The 14,659-nt window shown below is 52.2% G+C and overlaps 1 long non-coding RNA gene across 6 annotated transcripts; it reads left to right on the forward strand.

Annotated features, from left to right (window-relative positions):
• The first annotated feature begins 1,199 nt into the window (after positions 1-1,199).
• On the forward strand, positions 1,200-9,197 carry LOC143380376 (uncharacterized). 6 transcript variants are annotated; one of them, XR_013088629.2, is made up of 5 exons: positions 1,200-1,271; positions 1,865-4,014; positions 5,459-5,718; positions 6,390-6,510; positions 6,649-9,197. It is a non-coding gene; the product is annotated as an uncharacterized LOC143380376 (long non-coding RNA). The 6 variants fall into 6 exon arrangements; XR_013088631.2 differs by having other exon boundaries at positions 1,217-1,271; positions 1,870-4,014; XR_013088632.2 differs by lacking the exon at positions 1,200-1,271 and having other exon boundaries at positions 1,681-2,175; positions 2,310-4,014.
• Positions 9,198-14,659: the final 5,462 nt, after the last annotated feature.

A 14,659-nucleotide genomic window follows, 5' to 3' on the forward strand; every position in this document is an offset into this window, starting at 1 on the left:
GTTAACTGTCCTGGGTAAGAGCTCACAACTAGCATTGTACTTCATTATGTACCTCATGTGCAAGTCAACTTTGTAATGGGCATCTGTAAAGGTAGACAATTAGCATCATGCTTAAATATAAAATTGTGTGTGCTTTCTACCTACATCAGGAACGACTTCAGTGTAACTGGGCTTCCCAGCTCCTATCACCTTGCACTGGAGGTCTGGCCAAGGTCACCTGACAGTACAGAAAAATCCCGACAAGAAGGGGGTATAGTAGCACTATATCTATTTTTACTTTGCTTAATTATATGTATGTAATCCCAAGAAAACAGCTAAAAATTCATCAGAATAAAGATGTTTGATGAAATCAACATACAAAATCAATTATATTTCTACACACATCAACAAAAATCAAGAAATTAAGAAAACAATTCCATTCACAATACTATTGAAAAGAATAAAATCATTAAAAATAAACTTAACAAAATAAGTATGAAACTTATACTCTGAAGATTATAACTGTTGAATTAATTTGAGAAAGCCTTTATGAATGAAAATGTCATTTGATCATAGATCAGAAGACTCAGCATTGTTAAGATGTCCAAAATTGACCCGCATATTCAACACAATACCTATTAAGATCCCAGATCCCATTTTTTGCAGAAATTGCCAAAATGATTCTAAAATTTGCATGAAAATTCAAGGAATACAAAATATTTAAAGCAGCCTTTAAAGAAAAACAAAAACAAGCCAGATGCATTGGCACATGCTATAATCCTGAGGCAGGAGGATTGCTACTTTGAGGCCAGAAAGACCTTAAGAAACACAGTGAGACCCTGTCTCAAAAAGTAAAAATGGTTGGGAATGTGGCTCAGTAGTTAAGCACCCCTGGTTCAATCCTCTGTACAAAATGAATAAATAAATAAAAACAAAAACAAACTTTAAGGACTCATGTTTATCATTCCAAAATATGCTATATGCTAAGTAATTAAGACTAATAACTGAGTCAGCTGGAAAATAGAGACACTAATAAAAAGGGAAGTAAAATAGAAAGAAAAATACAAATATTAAGTGTTAATCATAAAAGGTTCACAGTCGCTGGCATCCCACTGTGGCCGCAGCCAGTCCAGAGTGGAGCAGCCTGGGACAGCCACTCCCCACCTGTTTCATGTGACTTATTTCCTCGATATTTTCTGGTTAAATGAAAAACTGGGTGAGTCATCTTAACCTATCCCGTGTCAAGGCTGCAGCAACTGTCACCGCGGAGACATGGGAAGAGGGCGACTGAGGTCAGACAGACACCGTGAGCTGCAGCGTGGTGGGAGGGAGGGGAGATTCAGTGTGGAGGACTGCAGAGAGAAAGAAGTCCTTCTGCAGAAAAATAGAGGCCATAGGTCTTGTCCTAGGGAGGGAAGGGAGAAAGCGCTTCCTAGCAGCTCTGGAGGGCGGGAGGAGGGGACAGACAGGGCTCAGTACTCAGGGGGAGGGCACGATCCTCACTGTCCCCAGGACTGGCCCTCAGGCTTAGAGAGTGGGCCACGGAGTGTGCACCAGAGCCCCTTCCAGGGTGGCCTGGGTTCAAAAGGACTCCAGCTGCACTGCGCTTTTCCCAGCAGGGTCACATCCTGAGGAGGAGGGGCTGGGTGGGAGGGGCCCTCAAGCCCCGCCCACTCCTGGCCTTTATTCCAAGAGCAGGAACTGGGCCACATCCTGTCCCTAACTGTCCCAAGTCATGCTTTCCCTTTAAAAAGGACTCACCTGTCTTAGAGGACTCTCAAGGCCACTTGCAGATCTGAAATGTCAGTTTTCTACCATGAACTGTTTTCATGCCAGAATTAAATACCTCAGATACTCTGGTGCCTGCAGCTTGTCATCCCTTTAGAACAGGACAGAAGCCTGAGGTCAGCGGCTGTCCTGCGCAGCAGGATTCCCACGCTCCCAACCTACCTACCTTGGAAGAGGCACAGAGGAGACAGAAAAGTGATTAGCACATGGGCCCAAGGGGGCGAGAAGAGGACGGCTTCAGGAGGAACCTGACCAAGAACCCTGTTCAGTGAGCATCTGCTGCGATTGTTCAAACCAACAGAGAAACACTGACTTAAGGAAGGATGAGATGGGAAAAGAAAAAAACCTGCTGAAGGTTCAGAGATACAAGTCCCGAGTCCCTCCAAGAAGACCACAGCCCCCACCCAGGTAGGCCAGGGGGAAGCCCATCAGACGGGGAGACTCCTGCGTGGAGCCGGCTCCTCCCGGGAGAGTAGAACCCAGAACTTCACGGTGGACAGACCCAGCTCACCACAGGGCATCACTGCATGGTGGGTCCAAAGGAAATAATTATCAGAAAGTGTGCTCCGTGAGGAAAGGGTGCTCCAGCGACACCCAGGAGTTCCCGTCTGCCTCTGATGCCACGCGCCCTCCCCAGAGCAGTCCAGCTGGTGACAGCAGGTGACCCTGTCCTCAACTCCCAGTCTTCCTCCTCGCCCTCCTGGAAGAGGCACGTGTGGGGCAGCGTCCGAGGGAGGTCCCGGGGCACCCTTCCACAGGAGCGTGGGGCAGCGTCCGAGGTTGGTCCTGAGCACCCTTCCACAGGCGCGGGACCACCTGGAGCACCCTTCCACAGGAGCGCAGGGGCGGCATCCGAGGGTGGTCCTGGAGCACCCTTCCACAGGCGCGGGACCACCTGGAGCACCCTTCCACAGGAGCGCAGGGGCGGCATCCGAGGGTGGTCCTGGAGCACCCTTCCACAGGAGCGCAGGACCATCCAGAGCACCCTTCCACAGGAGCGTGGGGCAGCGTCCGAGGTTGGTCCTGAGCACCCTTCCACAGGCGCGGGACCACCTGGAGCACCCTTCCACAGGAGCGCAGGGGCGGCATCCGAGGGTGGTCCTGAGCACCCTTCCACAGGAGCGTGGGGCGGCATCCGAGGGTGGTCCTGGAGCACCCTTCCACAGGAGCGTGGGGCGGCATCCGAGGGTGGTCCTGGAGCACCCTTCCACAGGAGCGCGGGGCGGCATCCGAGGGTGGTCCTGGAGCACCCTTCCACAGGAGCGCAGGGGCGGCATCCGAGGGTGGTCCTGGAGCACCCTTCCACAGGAGCGCAGGGGCGGCATCCGAGGGTGGTCCTGGAGCACCCTTCCAAGGAGCGCAGGGGTGGCATCCGAGGGTGGTCCTGGAGCACCCTTCCAAGGAGCGCAGGGGTGGCATCCGAGGGTGGTCCTGGAGCACCCTTCCACAGGAGCGTGGAGCGGCATCCGAGGGTGGTCCTGAGCACCCTTCCACAGGAGCGCGGGGCGGCATCCGAGGGTGGTCCTGGAGCACCCTTCCACAGGAGCGTGGAGCGGCATCTGAGGGTGGTCCTGAGCACCCTTCAGCAGATGCTGGTTTTGTTGTCCGGCCGAGGCCAGCCCTGCTCAGCCAGGTGTTCCCAGAGACTTCGGCTTTGTCTCCATTCCTGTCCTCAAAGGAATCGGTGGCCTGCGGTCGTGCCGCGAGTCTTCAGTGCTGTGGTGTTTTCCGGGCTCTTACGACTCCGTTATCTGCTCCCTCCTTGGGGGCCCCCTGCTTCAGGAACAGGATCCATCACACAGAGGGAAGCGGGCAGCCTGAAGGGTGCTGACTGGTTTTCCCAGGACTTTGGACCTAGCTTAAGCCTCCCTGGGATGCTGCTGCTGTTGGTAACAGCATGTGGGGCAGAGGGTCCTGGTGGCTGTTGGTGGTCCCACACGCCCACCCTGGCTTGGGGGTGGGGGTTCTACAGTAAGTGCACTCTGAAGGCTCAACTCCCCTCTAATCCAGAGCCTGAGTTTGGGGAGGGTCACCCAAACTGGCCAGGACACGTCCGTCCTACAGACCTTTATCAGGCTCACAGAAGACCCAGACCCCAACTGGCGCCCAGTCCCTGCTGGCTGCAGGCAGCCCCTATGAGCCATGGAGACCTCAGGGCCTCGTGGCCAGAGCCCTGACCAGCGTCCCTTCAGACCACTTGGTCCACCAAAGCTTCGGGGATGTCCACGGCATCTGGCTTTGTATGAGGCATGGAAGGGGCGCAGGGCTTGGAGGGGTGCAGGGCTTAGAAGGGGTAAAGGGCTTGGAGGGGGAGCAGGACTTGGAGGGGCGCAGGGCTTAGAAGGGGTAAAGGGCTTGGAGGGGGCACAGGGCTTAGAGGGGGCACAGGGCTTAGAGGGGGTACAGGGCTTAGAGGGGGTACAGGGCTTGGAGGGCGCAGGGCTTGGAGGGGGCACAGGGCTTGGAGGGGGTACAGGGCTTGGAGGGGGCACAGGGCTTGGAGGGGGCACAGGGCTTGGAGGGGGTACAGGGCTTGGAGGGGGCACAGGGCTTAGAGGGGGTACAGGGCTTAGAGGGGGCACAGGGCTTAGAGGGGGTACAGGGCTTAGAGGGGGCGCAGGGCTTGGAGGGGGCACAGGGCTTAGAGGGGGCACAGGGCTTAGAGGGGGCACAGGGCTTGGAGGGGGCGCAGGGCTTAGAGGGGACACAGGGCTTGGAGGGGGTACAGGGCTTAGAGGGGGCACAGGGCTTAGAGGGGGTACAGGGCTTAGAGGGGGCTTAGGCCTTGGAGGGGGCACAGGGCTTAGAGGGGGCACAGGGCTTGGAGGGGGCACAGGGCGTAGAAGGGCACAGGGCTTAGAGGGGGCACAGGGCTTGGAGGGGGCACAGGGCTTGGAGGGGGCACAGGGCTTGGAGGGGGCACAGGGCTTAGAGGGGGTACAGGGCTTGGAGGGGGCACAGGGCTTAGAGGGGGCTCTGGCCTTGGAGGGGGTACAGGGCTGGAGGGGGCACAGGGCTTGGAGGGCTCAGGGCTTAGAGTGGGCTCAGGGCTTAGAGGGGGCTCAGGGCTTAGAGGGGGCTCAGGCCTTGGAGGGCACAGGACTTCGAGAGGGCACAGGGTTTAGAGGGGGCTTAGGCCTTGGAGGGGGCTCAGGGCTTAGAGGGAGCACAGGGCTTGGAGGGGGCACAGGGCTTGGAGGGAGCACAGGGCTTGGAGGAGGCTCAGGCCTTGGAGGGGGCACAGGGCTTAGAGAGGGTTTAGGCCTTGGAGGGGGCACAGGGCTTAGAGAGGGCACAGGGCTTAGAGGGGGTTCAGGCCTTGGAGGGAGCGCAGGGCTTGGAGGGGGCACAGGGCTTGGAGGGGGCTCAGGCCTTGGATGGGGTGCAGGGGCAGGCTGCAGGGCAGTGTGACAGGCCCCATGTCCTGCTGCGCACTTGGTGCTCAGGAGGGCAGCTGTTGGTGCAGAGCTCACGTGGGGTTCACGGCCAACACCTTGGTCAACCTAGCATGACTCTTGGGCTTCCGACAAGGCCATCTTAACTTCAGGGGAGATCTGCCGTGTTCTGGGGAGAAATTTTCCCCTCACAGTCTGCTTTCCTTAGACACCAAGCCAGCTGACCAGTCCAGAGGAGGCCTCGGCCCTGACCTGCAATGCCACAGCTTCATGTGGCCTGTCTTTCGACTCTACAGGAAAGGGACCTGGGCCACTCTCCTGCACTCCTTCTGTGACACAACATCGCGGTTCAGTCTTTCATGTGAGGTAGAGCAAAAGTCCACCACCCTCGCTGCCCGCCGTCACCATCACGTCCTGTCACGTCTTGCCATCTCACAGCCCATCACAAGTGTGAGCACCAACCAACACACGAGCCGTGGCCGCCCCTGTGTACCTTCAGGAGCGTTTCTGTTGGACACACACTTGGAATTAAAATGGCGGGATGTCATGGGAGCAGGTGAGCAACACAAGTGCCTGATCCTGGACTGTTTTTAAAACCTCATCACTGCTCTTGTGGTTTTGGGAAAATAAACCTATAAAACCTGCAAAAAAAAAAAAAAAAAAGAACCTCATGGACGCCCACCAGAGCTGTATTAGTATTTTGGTTGTTCCAAATGTTTCCCCAAATCAGTGTGATGTCTAAAAAGTCTTATTTCTTAACCTGCAGTGTTTTGTGATCTATGAAGTGATTAGGATAGCTGAAACAAAAGGGCCTGGCGATTCTAACTTAAGCAGCAACGGGGGAAACGAACTCAGCAGGGTCTTCGCCCCCAGGGGTGCTGGCAGCTCTCCTCCTGACCCCTGTGGGATCCTGCTCTCTGAGCTCCCACAGGGCTCCGTCCTGAGGTTTGAAGGCCTATTGGTGAAGCAGGCTCACTACCTCCAGGGAAGAGGCTTCCAGCGCTGGCCTTCCAAGCTGGGGTCAGCAGATGCTGTGCACACAATCTAGGCTTTCGTCTTTCACGTCCTAACTTAAGCCTTTCATCGGTGAAGAGTTTTGGCACAGACCATGGAAAGTTCTAGATTTGAATTTCCTGAGACCATCCACGGTTTCTTACTAAAATACCACTTGACCTTTCTTTATTCCTAGATTTCCTCAACTTTAATCTGTTCCCATTCCTTCCTAAGACCACTGGAAAACGGTTCCAGAGGGGCGGCAGAGAGACGCCCACTCAGACGCAGACCAGCCTCTGGTGCAGCCTCAGCGGGACACTGGTCACCCTCCCGCTCTTGGACCTGTGCTTCTGAGGTCAGTCAATTTGATGGAATAATTAACCTTCTCCATACATGAGTGCATGAATGAGAAGGTACAGGGGAGGAAGCCCACCAGGTCGCGCTTTCCCTGGGTTCTGGAAGCACCACGGTAACAAGGACTTTTCTGATTTAGAGGAAGTTGGGCAGATGACAAAAGACAACGCAGGTCAACGTCCAGCTCCATGGCTACAACAGTCTTGGCATAGATGCTTAACGCGTGCCTTCTGCACTTATCACTTTGTCTCTGACCCCATCAATTCACTTATCAAGAACAGGAAACTGTCTCTTGGGCTCCAAGGGTGAGAGTGGTGAGTGCTTCCTTTCCTCATGCGTGGACACTAAGGCCTGAGGAGGACCTGATTGTTCCTAGACACAGTGGCAGGTCCAAAATGCTGATATCAGAGGGACAGTATTGCTCCAAACTGGAGAGCTGGACAGGTGGAAACGGAGAATGCTAACACACAGGGGGAGGTAGAGACTCACAGACAGGTGGAGACAGAATCCTAAGACAGGAGGAAGTGGACACTCACAGACAGGTGGATATGGAGAATCCTAAGACAGGAGGACGTGGAGACTCACAGACAGGTGGAGACAGAGAATCCTAAGACAGGAGGACGTGGAGACTCACAGACAGGTGGGTACAGAGTACCCTAAGACAGGAGGACGTGGAGACTCACAGACAGGTGGATACAGAATCCTAAGACAGGAGGACGTGGAGACTCACAGACAGTTGGACACAGGGTATCCTAAGACAGGAGGACGTGGAGACTCACAGACAGTTGGACACAGGGTATCCTAAGACAGGAGAACGTGGAGACTCACAGACAGGTGGATATGGAGAATCCTAAGACAGGAGGACGTGGAGACTCACAGACAGTTGGACACAGGGTATCCTAAGACAGGAGGACGTGGAGACTCACAGACAGGTGGAGACAGAATCCTAAGACAGGAGGACGTGGAGACTCACAGACAGGTGGAGACAGAGAATCCTAAGACAGGAGGATGTGGAGACTCACAGACAGGTGGGTACAGAGAATCCTAAGACAGGAGGACGTGGAGACTCACAGACAGGTGGAGACAGAGAATCCTAAGACAGGAGGACATGGAAACTCACTGACAGGTGGACACAGGGTATCCTAAGACAGGAGGACATGGAGACTCACAGACAGTTGGACACAGGGTATCCTAAGACAGGAGAACGTGGAGACTCACAGACAGGTGGATATGGAGAATCCTAAGACAGGAGGACGTGGAGACTCACAGACAGTTGGACACAGGGTATCCTAAGACAGGAGGACGTGGAGACTCACAGACAGGTGGAGACAGAATCCTAAGACAGGAGGACGTGGAGACTCACAGACAGGTGGAGACAGAGAATCCTAAGACAGGAGGACGTGGAGACTCACAGACAGGTGGAGACAGAGAATCCTAAGACAGGAGGACGTGGAGACTCACAGACAGGTGGGTACAGAGAATCCTAAGACAGGAGGATGTGGAGACTCACAGACAGGTGGATATGGAGAATCCTAAGACAGGAGGACGTGGAGACTCACTGACAGGTGGACACAGGGTATCCTAAGACAGGAGGACGTGGAGACTCACAGACAGGGGCTGCCTAGGATTCTCTGTCTCCTCCTGTCTTGTGGTTCTCCATATTCCCTGTCTTTCTTGTAAGGATGCAGGTGTTAGATATACTAATGGGCAATGCATATAGATAAGGACTCTGGACATTGCTCCTCACAAGTCAGGCCCAAGCACAGCACGGTGACCGCACTTCCACCCAGTAGGATGGCTAGACCTGAAGGGCTGGATGAACTGTCGGTTCCTGGAAGCTCAGGACCGTCATGTGCCGGAGGGAGTGCACAGGGTACAGTGGCTTTGGAAAACACCTATGCATTTCCTCACCTGATGAACACGGAGTTAGCTACTGTGTGACCCAGCAGTTCTCCCAGACACGTTCTATGAGGAATGAAAACACATGCACACACACTGCCATATAAATGTTTATAGCACCATTATTCCAAAAGGTGGAAACGACCAAAAGTTTGTTATTTGACAAGTGAATAAAGAATGTGTCAGACCAGGCAGTGGGATATCATTTGGCCACAAAATGAAATGAAGAACTGACATCTGCCTCGACGTGGACGAGCTCTGAGAACACGTTAAGCAGGAGAAGCCGGTTATAAGAGCCCATATCACAGTACGCTGTGGTTCAGAGAAACCCCTGGAGCAGGCCTTGTAGAAACATGAAGCACTGTGGTGCCCGCCGGAGCTGGGTGCGGGCACTCTGCCCCTCAGGAAGTGATGACAAAATGGATGGGATTTCTTCCTGAGGAAATTAGATTCTAAAACTGGCAGTGCTGTGGGTTGTGCATGGCCATGGAATGCCAAAGCCCACTGAACTGCACTCGAAATGGGTGAACGACGTGTTGTTTGGGACTTGAATCTCGACTACGCTGCTTTTGCAAAACCCCACTTGCCCATAGCCCCACACACCAGAGTTCCTATCTCAAGGCTCACGCGGGTTTCAGCCCCCTCCCCCCGCCCGCCCCAGCTTGTCAGGTTTTTCCCATTTGGAATAAAGAGAGAATTTTCCTCTTGATTATTGATATCCCTGATTAAAAATAGACACAACTTGAATAGTCTGATAAATGTGTTCTGAAGCAACTGAATCAAAGCAATTTTTGGCAAGTTTGTTGTTTTATATCCTTTCATTTAAAAGATAGCCATGATTAGGGGCCATTCATTTGATTTTTAAAATGCCATTTAACTGAGTCTACTCAAAGCAACCATCTGTAGAGTTCATTACACAGATTTAAATTCCCCCGAATGAACCTATTCAGAGCTGACCACCTCAGCACAAGGCTAAGCAAGTGGTGGCCGTTAGGGTGATGGGAAATAAGTTTGAAGGCCTAACCTCCTTAACCCAGGGTCGGAACCTAGACTGCTGCAGGTTGCTGATGACCGTGAGCCTCTCATGGCACCAGGAGGACCGTTTCCAGTGGGCGGACACAGTGACGCAGGACTGAGTCTGTGAGCCACTCAGACAGTCCCCACACAACACCGGCTCGACGCTTTGCCAGGCCGCTCATCTCAGACCGTTCCGTTCCCTGTGGGAGTCTTGACGTCACTGCATCCTGAGTCCATGCCCAGCTGCTCCCGTCTGGGCACTGCTGTGAGCATCCACTGAGCCGCTCCCACGCTCCTGGCCCTTCTGCCGATGCTGAGGACCATGAGGCTCCGTCTGCTCTCGCAAAGTGTTCCTGGGGAAGACAGGCTCGGGGCAGGTCAGGGGAGTGCAGAATGCACACAACAGCTCTGAGCTGGAGAGGGTGGCGTTCGGAGTGCCTGGGGCACAGTAAGTGAAGACTGAGAGGTCAGAGGTGGCCGCCCCCAAGGACAAATCCTCACAGGGCCCAATGTGACCTCCTATATGGCACTGGGAGGAAAGAGTTTCCGTCCAGCCGTCCTCCGTGTTTACATTACAGACTCCCAGTTAAAGCTGCACCTGATTTCAGATTGACTCCAATTCACGCTTGGAACTAGGGAATTAGAACAGAAATCAGGGATTTACACTATATCCTGTATGTATTTTTGCCTTTATTTAATGTACAAACAAGAAGATTTCTTTATCATGAGCTACAACCTATCAGATAATGGTCAAGTGTTGCTCACGACATGATTACAATCAGCCTGACGACTGTGTGAACTAACACTGGCTTCTGTTTCCTGTAAAATCATCAACAAGGGCAAGAGCAACACTTTCCAAAGGTGGTCTTTGGAACACGGAATCCAAGGAACGCTAATGTGCTTTTAAGTAAAACAGACCCCCCGAATTTGCGACAGACTTGCTTAAACAAAGGGAGCTATTTTCTTTGTTTTATTGTGTTGTTCTGTTTCCCTCCACTGGTCCTTTCAGTAACCATGACTCTTCCTATTGCTTTGGGATCAGCCTGGGAGAGACACAGTACTGTTGTCATCTGCCCTTGGTCACTGTGACCAAAACACCTGAGAAGCACAATGTCGAGGAGCAAAAGCTCATTTTGATTCACAGTTTCAGAGGTTCCTTCATAGCTCTAGGCCCATGGTGAGCAGAACACAACGGTGGAGGGTGTGGAGGAGAAAGAGCTCAGCCACGGCAACCAGGAGCCAGAGAGAGCTCTGCTCACCAAGGACAAATACAAACCCCCAAGGCCGCTTCCTCTGTCTACAGCCTACCTGCCTCCAGGACCATCTGGTCAGTCCCCATCAGCGGATCCGTGCTGATGGCTAGAGGCTCTCATAACACACTCAGGTCACCTCTAAGCCTTCTTGCCTTGTCTCCTACAGGAGCTTTGGGGGACACCTCATGTCTAAACCACAACATTCTGTCCCTGGCTCCCAAAGCTCACCTCACTTTTTTGCCAAGCATCCTCATGGCCTTAGCAATCCCAGCACTGCACAAATTCTCAGTTCAAGATCACTTCTGAGACTGAGTAAATTCTTAGCTCTTTTCTCCTGTAAAGATCAAAAGCAAGTGCCAAGTACCCGATGTATAATAGAACAGAGCAAAGATTTCCTTTCCAAAAGGGAGAAACGGGGCATAGAAAGGAGTCAAACTAAATCAAGACCAGAACGCGGCTGGACAAACAGTCCTGCAGCTCTGCGTCCGGCATCTGGGGCGCACGGCGACATGAGGCTCCCTCTGCCCCTCTGCCTCTGTGGCTTGGCTGGCGCAGCCCACAGGCCTCTCTGTCGGCTTGCTCCCGCAGCTTTCCTGGGCAGACTTCCTATGAGTTGGCATCTCTTAACCTCAGTTTGACTTCCCCACACCTACGCACGGTGCCCTGCCGGGGGCTGCCTTCCCCTCCTGCCCCCAGACCTTCCTCTGGAATCCCAGTGCAGCCTCCACGACCCCTACCTTCAGCACCTGCCATCCTACAGAAACAGCACCCACCACGGGGTTGGCACCACAGTCTGCTGCCGTCTCAAGCAGTGCCCGAGCCTCCCAGGGGCCATGGCTGTAGCAGCCTCTGAGTGTCTGGGTGGCTGAGCAGGGCGAAGCCACTTCCTAGGACACCCCCGTGTAAGAGGGTGGCCCAGTGGACTCTTCTCAGAGACATTTTTACTCTCACTCCCTAGAACCTGTGGTGAGTCTGGTCTTGCCAATTCCTGAAATGCCCTCCACCCCTCTCCTCTTGCTTCTGGCCAAAGTGCGAGACGTCTCTTCAGTGGCTGCAGTCTCTTGACGACCACACCCCCTTGGTCCCCATTTGACAAGCACTTTCTGGCTAAATGGCAGGCTTTCCAAGTCTTTCCTCTGCTGCTTGATCCTGATTAGGCACCACCACCTGTGCTTCAGTCAGCTCTTGCTGTTGTCTCCTTGTCACCAAAAGCCTTTCAAGAACAATGCAGAGAAGAACGCGACGTTGGCTCTCGGTTTCAGAGGTTCAGTTCACAGATGGCCGCTCCACAGCTCTGGGCCCAAGGAGAGGCAAAACATTGCGGCAGAAAGGCGTGGCGACCAGGAAGCAGGGAGATCGAATTTAAACCCCAAAGCACACCCCAGTGACAGGCACCCTCTAGCAGGCCCCCCGTTCACAGTTGCCGCCCAGCTAGTCCCCATCAGTGGTTTTCAAGCTGTCTTGGTCTCTGCCCTCGGCACATCACGTGTGTTGAACGACAGTCGTGAAGACTTTTCATGGTCTACGTCTTTTCCTCTCCTTTTGAATTTCATATTAACTAAGAAGAAGCAGCGCAGCGTGGTGTTAAGAAATTACTTCAAACCCCAAAGAAGACCTTCTGAGCTATGCCCTCTCTTCCTGTACAGCATACAGAAGCATGTGCTCCACCTACACCCAGGACAATGCCAAGAGGAAACTTAGTATTACGATCTTCCCCAAACAAAATCCAGAGGCGACCTTTGCCAGCAGCATGTTTGTACCACGAAGGAACCTGTCAAAGCATTTGCTCACAGGTGCCCTGGTTCTCCAACAAGTCCTTAGCAGCCCAAGCAGGGCAGCTGTGCCAGGCTGGGCAACCCCTGCCCTCCAGGGAGTGACACAGTGGGGGGCAGACCCCAAGCAAGTAGACAGAAAGGCAGCGCGATTCTGAATAGGAAGAGCGGCCTGAAGGAAACCCTCAGAGAAACGGGTCCCAGGTGGAAGGCCACTCACAGGGTGGCTCGGGAATCAGTCTTTGAGGAGACAGTACCAAGCAGAACCTCAGCAAATCTCAGGATGCAGGGCTGAGCTCCAAGCTCTCTGTGTGAGAAGCAGCTCAGCCTTGCAGAGGCTGGGGAACGTCACGGCCTGGAAACAGGCAGCATCGTAAACAAGAAAAACATAAGTAATAAGTAATACCCAGTAAGGCGATTCTAGGTCACGACACAGCAAAACAATAGAAACCAGATTTAAAATGAAAACACAGGACATGACTTCTCCTGTTGGCTTTAGTGGTAGAATGCCAGGTCTCCAACCAATTGACTGAGCTAATGCAGAGACTGATGCAAATCAATGATTTTGTATTCAAATCATTTCCATCTTGAAGGACTTGAAGCATTGATTGGCAAAAGCAAGAAGAGTGTGATGTATTTCTGCCAAAAGACATGCTTGGTACTCACAGCCCAACACCAGCAGCAGCAATATCATCATCATCATCATGAACAGCATCATCATCACATCAAGAAATATCATTATCATCATTATCAACAATGTCATCATCAACACCACCATCAACATCAAAACATCATCCTCATCCTTAACATCACCCATTGCCACCATCACCATCAATGTCACCATCATCAACACCACCATCACCATTATCATCACCATCAATACCACCACCACCATCATCACCATCATCAACACTACCACCATCATCACCATCATCAAAACCATCAACATCATCATCAACATCAAAGCGTCATCAATGACATTACCTACCACCATCATCACCATGGTCACCATAACCATTATCACCACCATCATTAACACCCCCATCACCACCATCGTCACCATCAACACCACCATCATCCTCACCATCATCATCACTGTCGCCAACATCAGCAGCATCAGAAGGAAAAGAAATAGTGTGAATCCACCAAAACAACAAAAAGATATACACATAACTAGAATTGACTTTGCCATTTTTAAAAGTTATGTACACATTCATCTATTTCTAATCTTGTCAAAATAAACAAAAATTAAGATAATAACTCTTTTTAAGCCAAATTACTTGAGAGATATTTAAAAATGCAATTATGACACCAACCACATGGTCCATGAAAGAAAAAGAAGAAGAAGGTGCCATTCACCAGGGTTAGGACTGTTCTGTAAAGTACTCTTAAGAACAGGAAAAGGCAAGCTGACACTAGGGGAAAATCTTTGCAAGGCACTTACCTTATACTATCAGTATCCAAAATATACAAAGAATATTTAAAAGTTAGCAATAAGAAACATAACAACTAGTTAAAAAGTGGCCAAAAAGACTGAACAGACACCTCACTTGAACAAATGGCAAATGAGCATAAAAATAGATGCTAATCAGCGTATTCCAACAGAGAATGCAAATCAGAAGAGCAATGAGCAACTGCTGCAGCCTCCGGAATGGTGGAGGCTGAGGACTCTCACAGTGGGAGGCTGGAAGCAGCATCTGACCAACAGCACCGTCACTCATGCTGAGGGGATGCAGAAGGGGCAGCCACTTCGGAGAAGCCTGGCATCGTGTTGACATCAGTCACACTTACGTGTGGTTCAGAACTCCTGTCCCTGGTATTTGCCTAGTGAAAAGCACATCTGCACGGAAACTCGCACGTGAATGCGTTCAGAGCTCCATCCGTGACTGGAGGTCTGCTGCCAGGGAGTCACTGTGTTTCGCGTCCCAATGGCGGACGCACAGCATTTGCCAACCTACAGGGCTCCCCACGCACAGAGCCCTCCAGTGAGCTACTCCAGTAGAACACTGTCCCACCCAATTCAGTAGAACACTGTCCCACCCAATTCAGCACGTTCAGCGGGTAGAAACCGTGGCATGGGTGGGGATACCCAGCAGCCACGTTGTCCACTTGACTTTTCTTTAAACCTAAAACTTTTCTTTAAACCTAAAAAATCAAGCTTATTGTCTAAAACTAAGCAGTACAACTGTGAGGCCAAAAGCCCTATGAA

Source organism: Callospermophilus lateralis, chromosome 14 (genome assembly GCF_048772815.1).
Source record: "Callospermophilus lateralis isolate mCalLat2 chromosome 14, mCalLat2.hap1, whole genome shotgun sequence".
In the NCBI taxonomy this organism is placed as follows: domain Eukaryota; kingdom Metazoa; phylum Chordata; class Mammalia; order Rodentia; family Sciuridae; genus Callospermophilus; species Callospermophilus lateralis.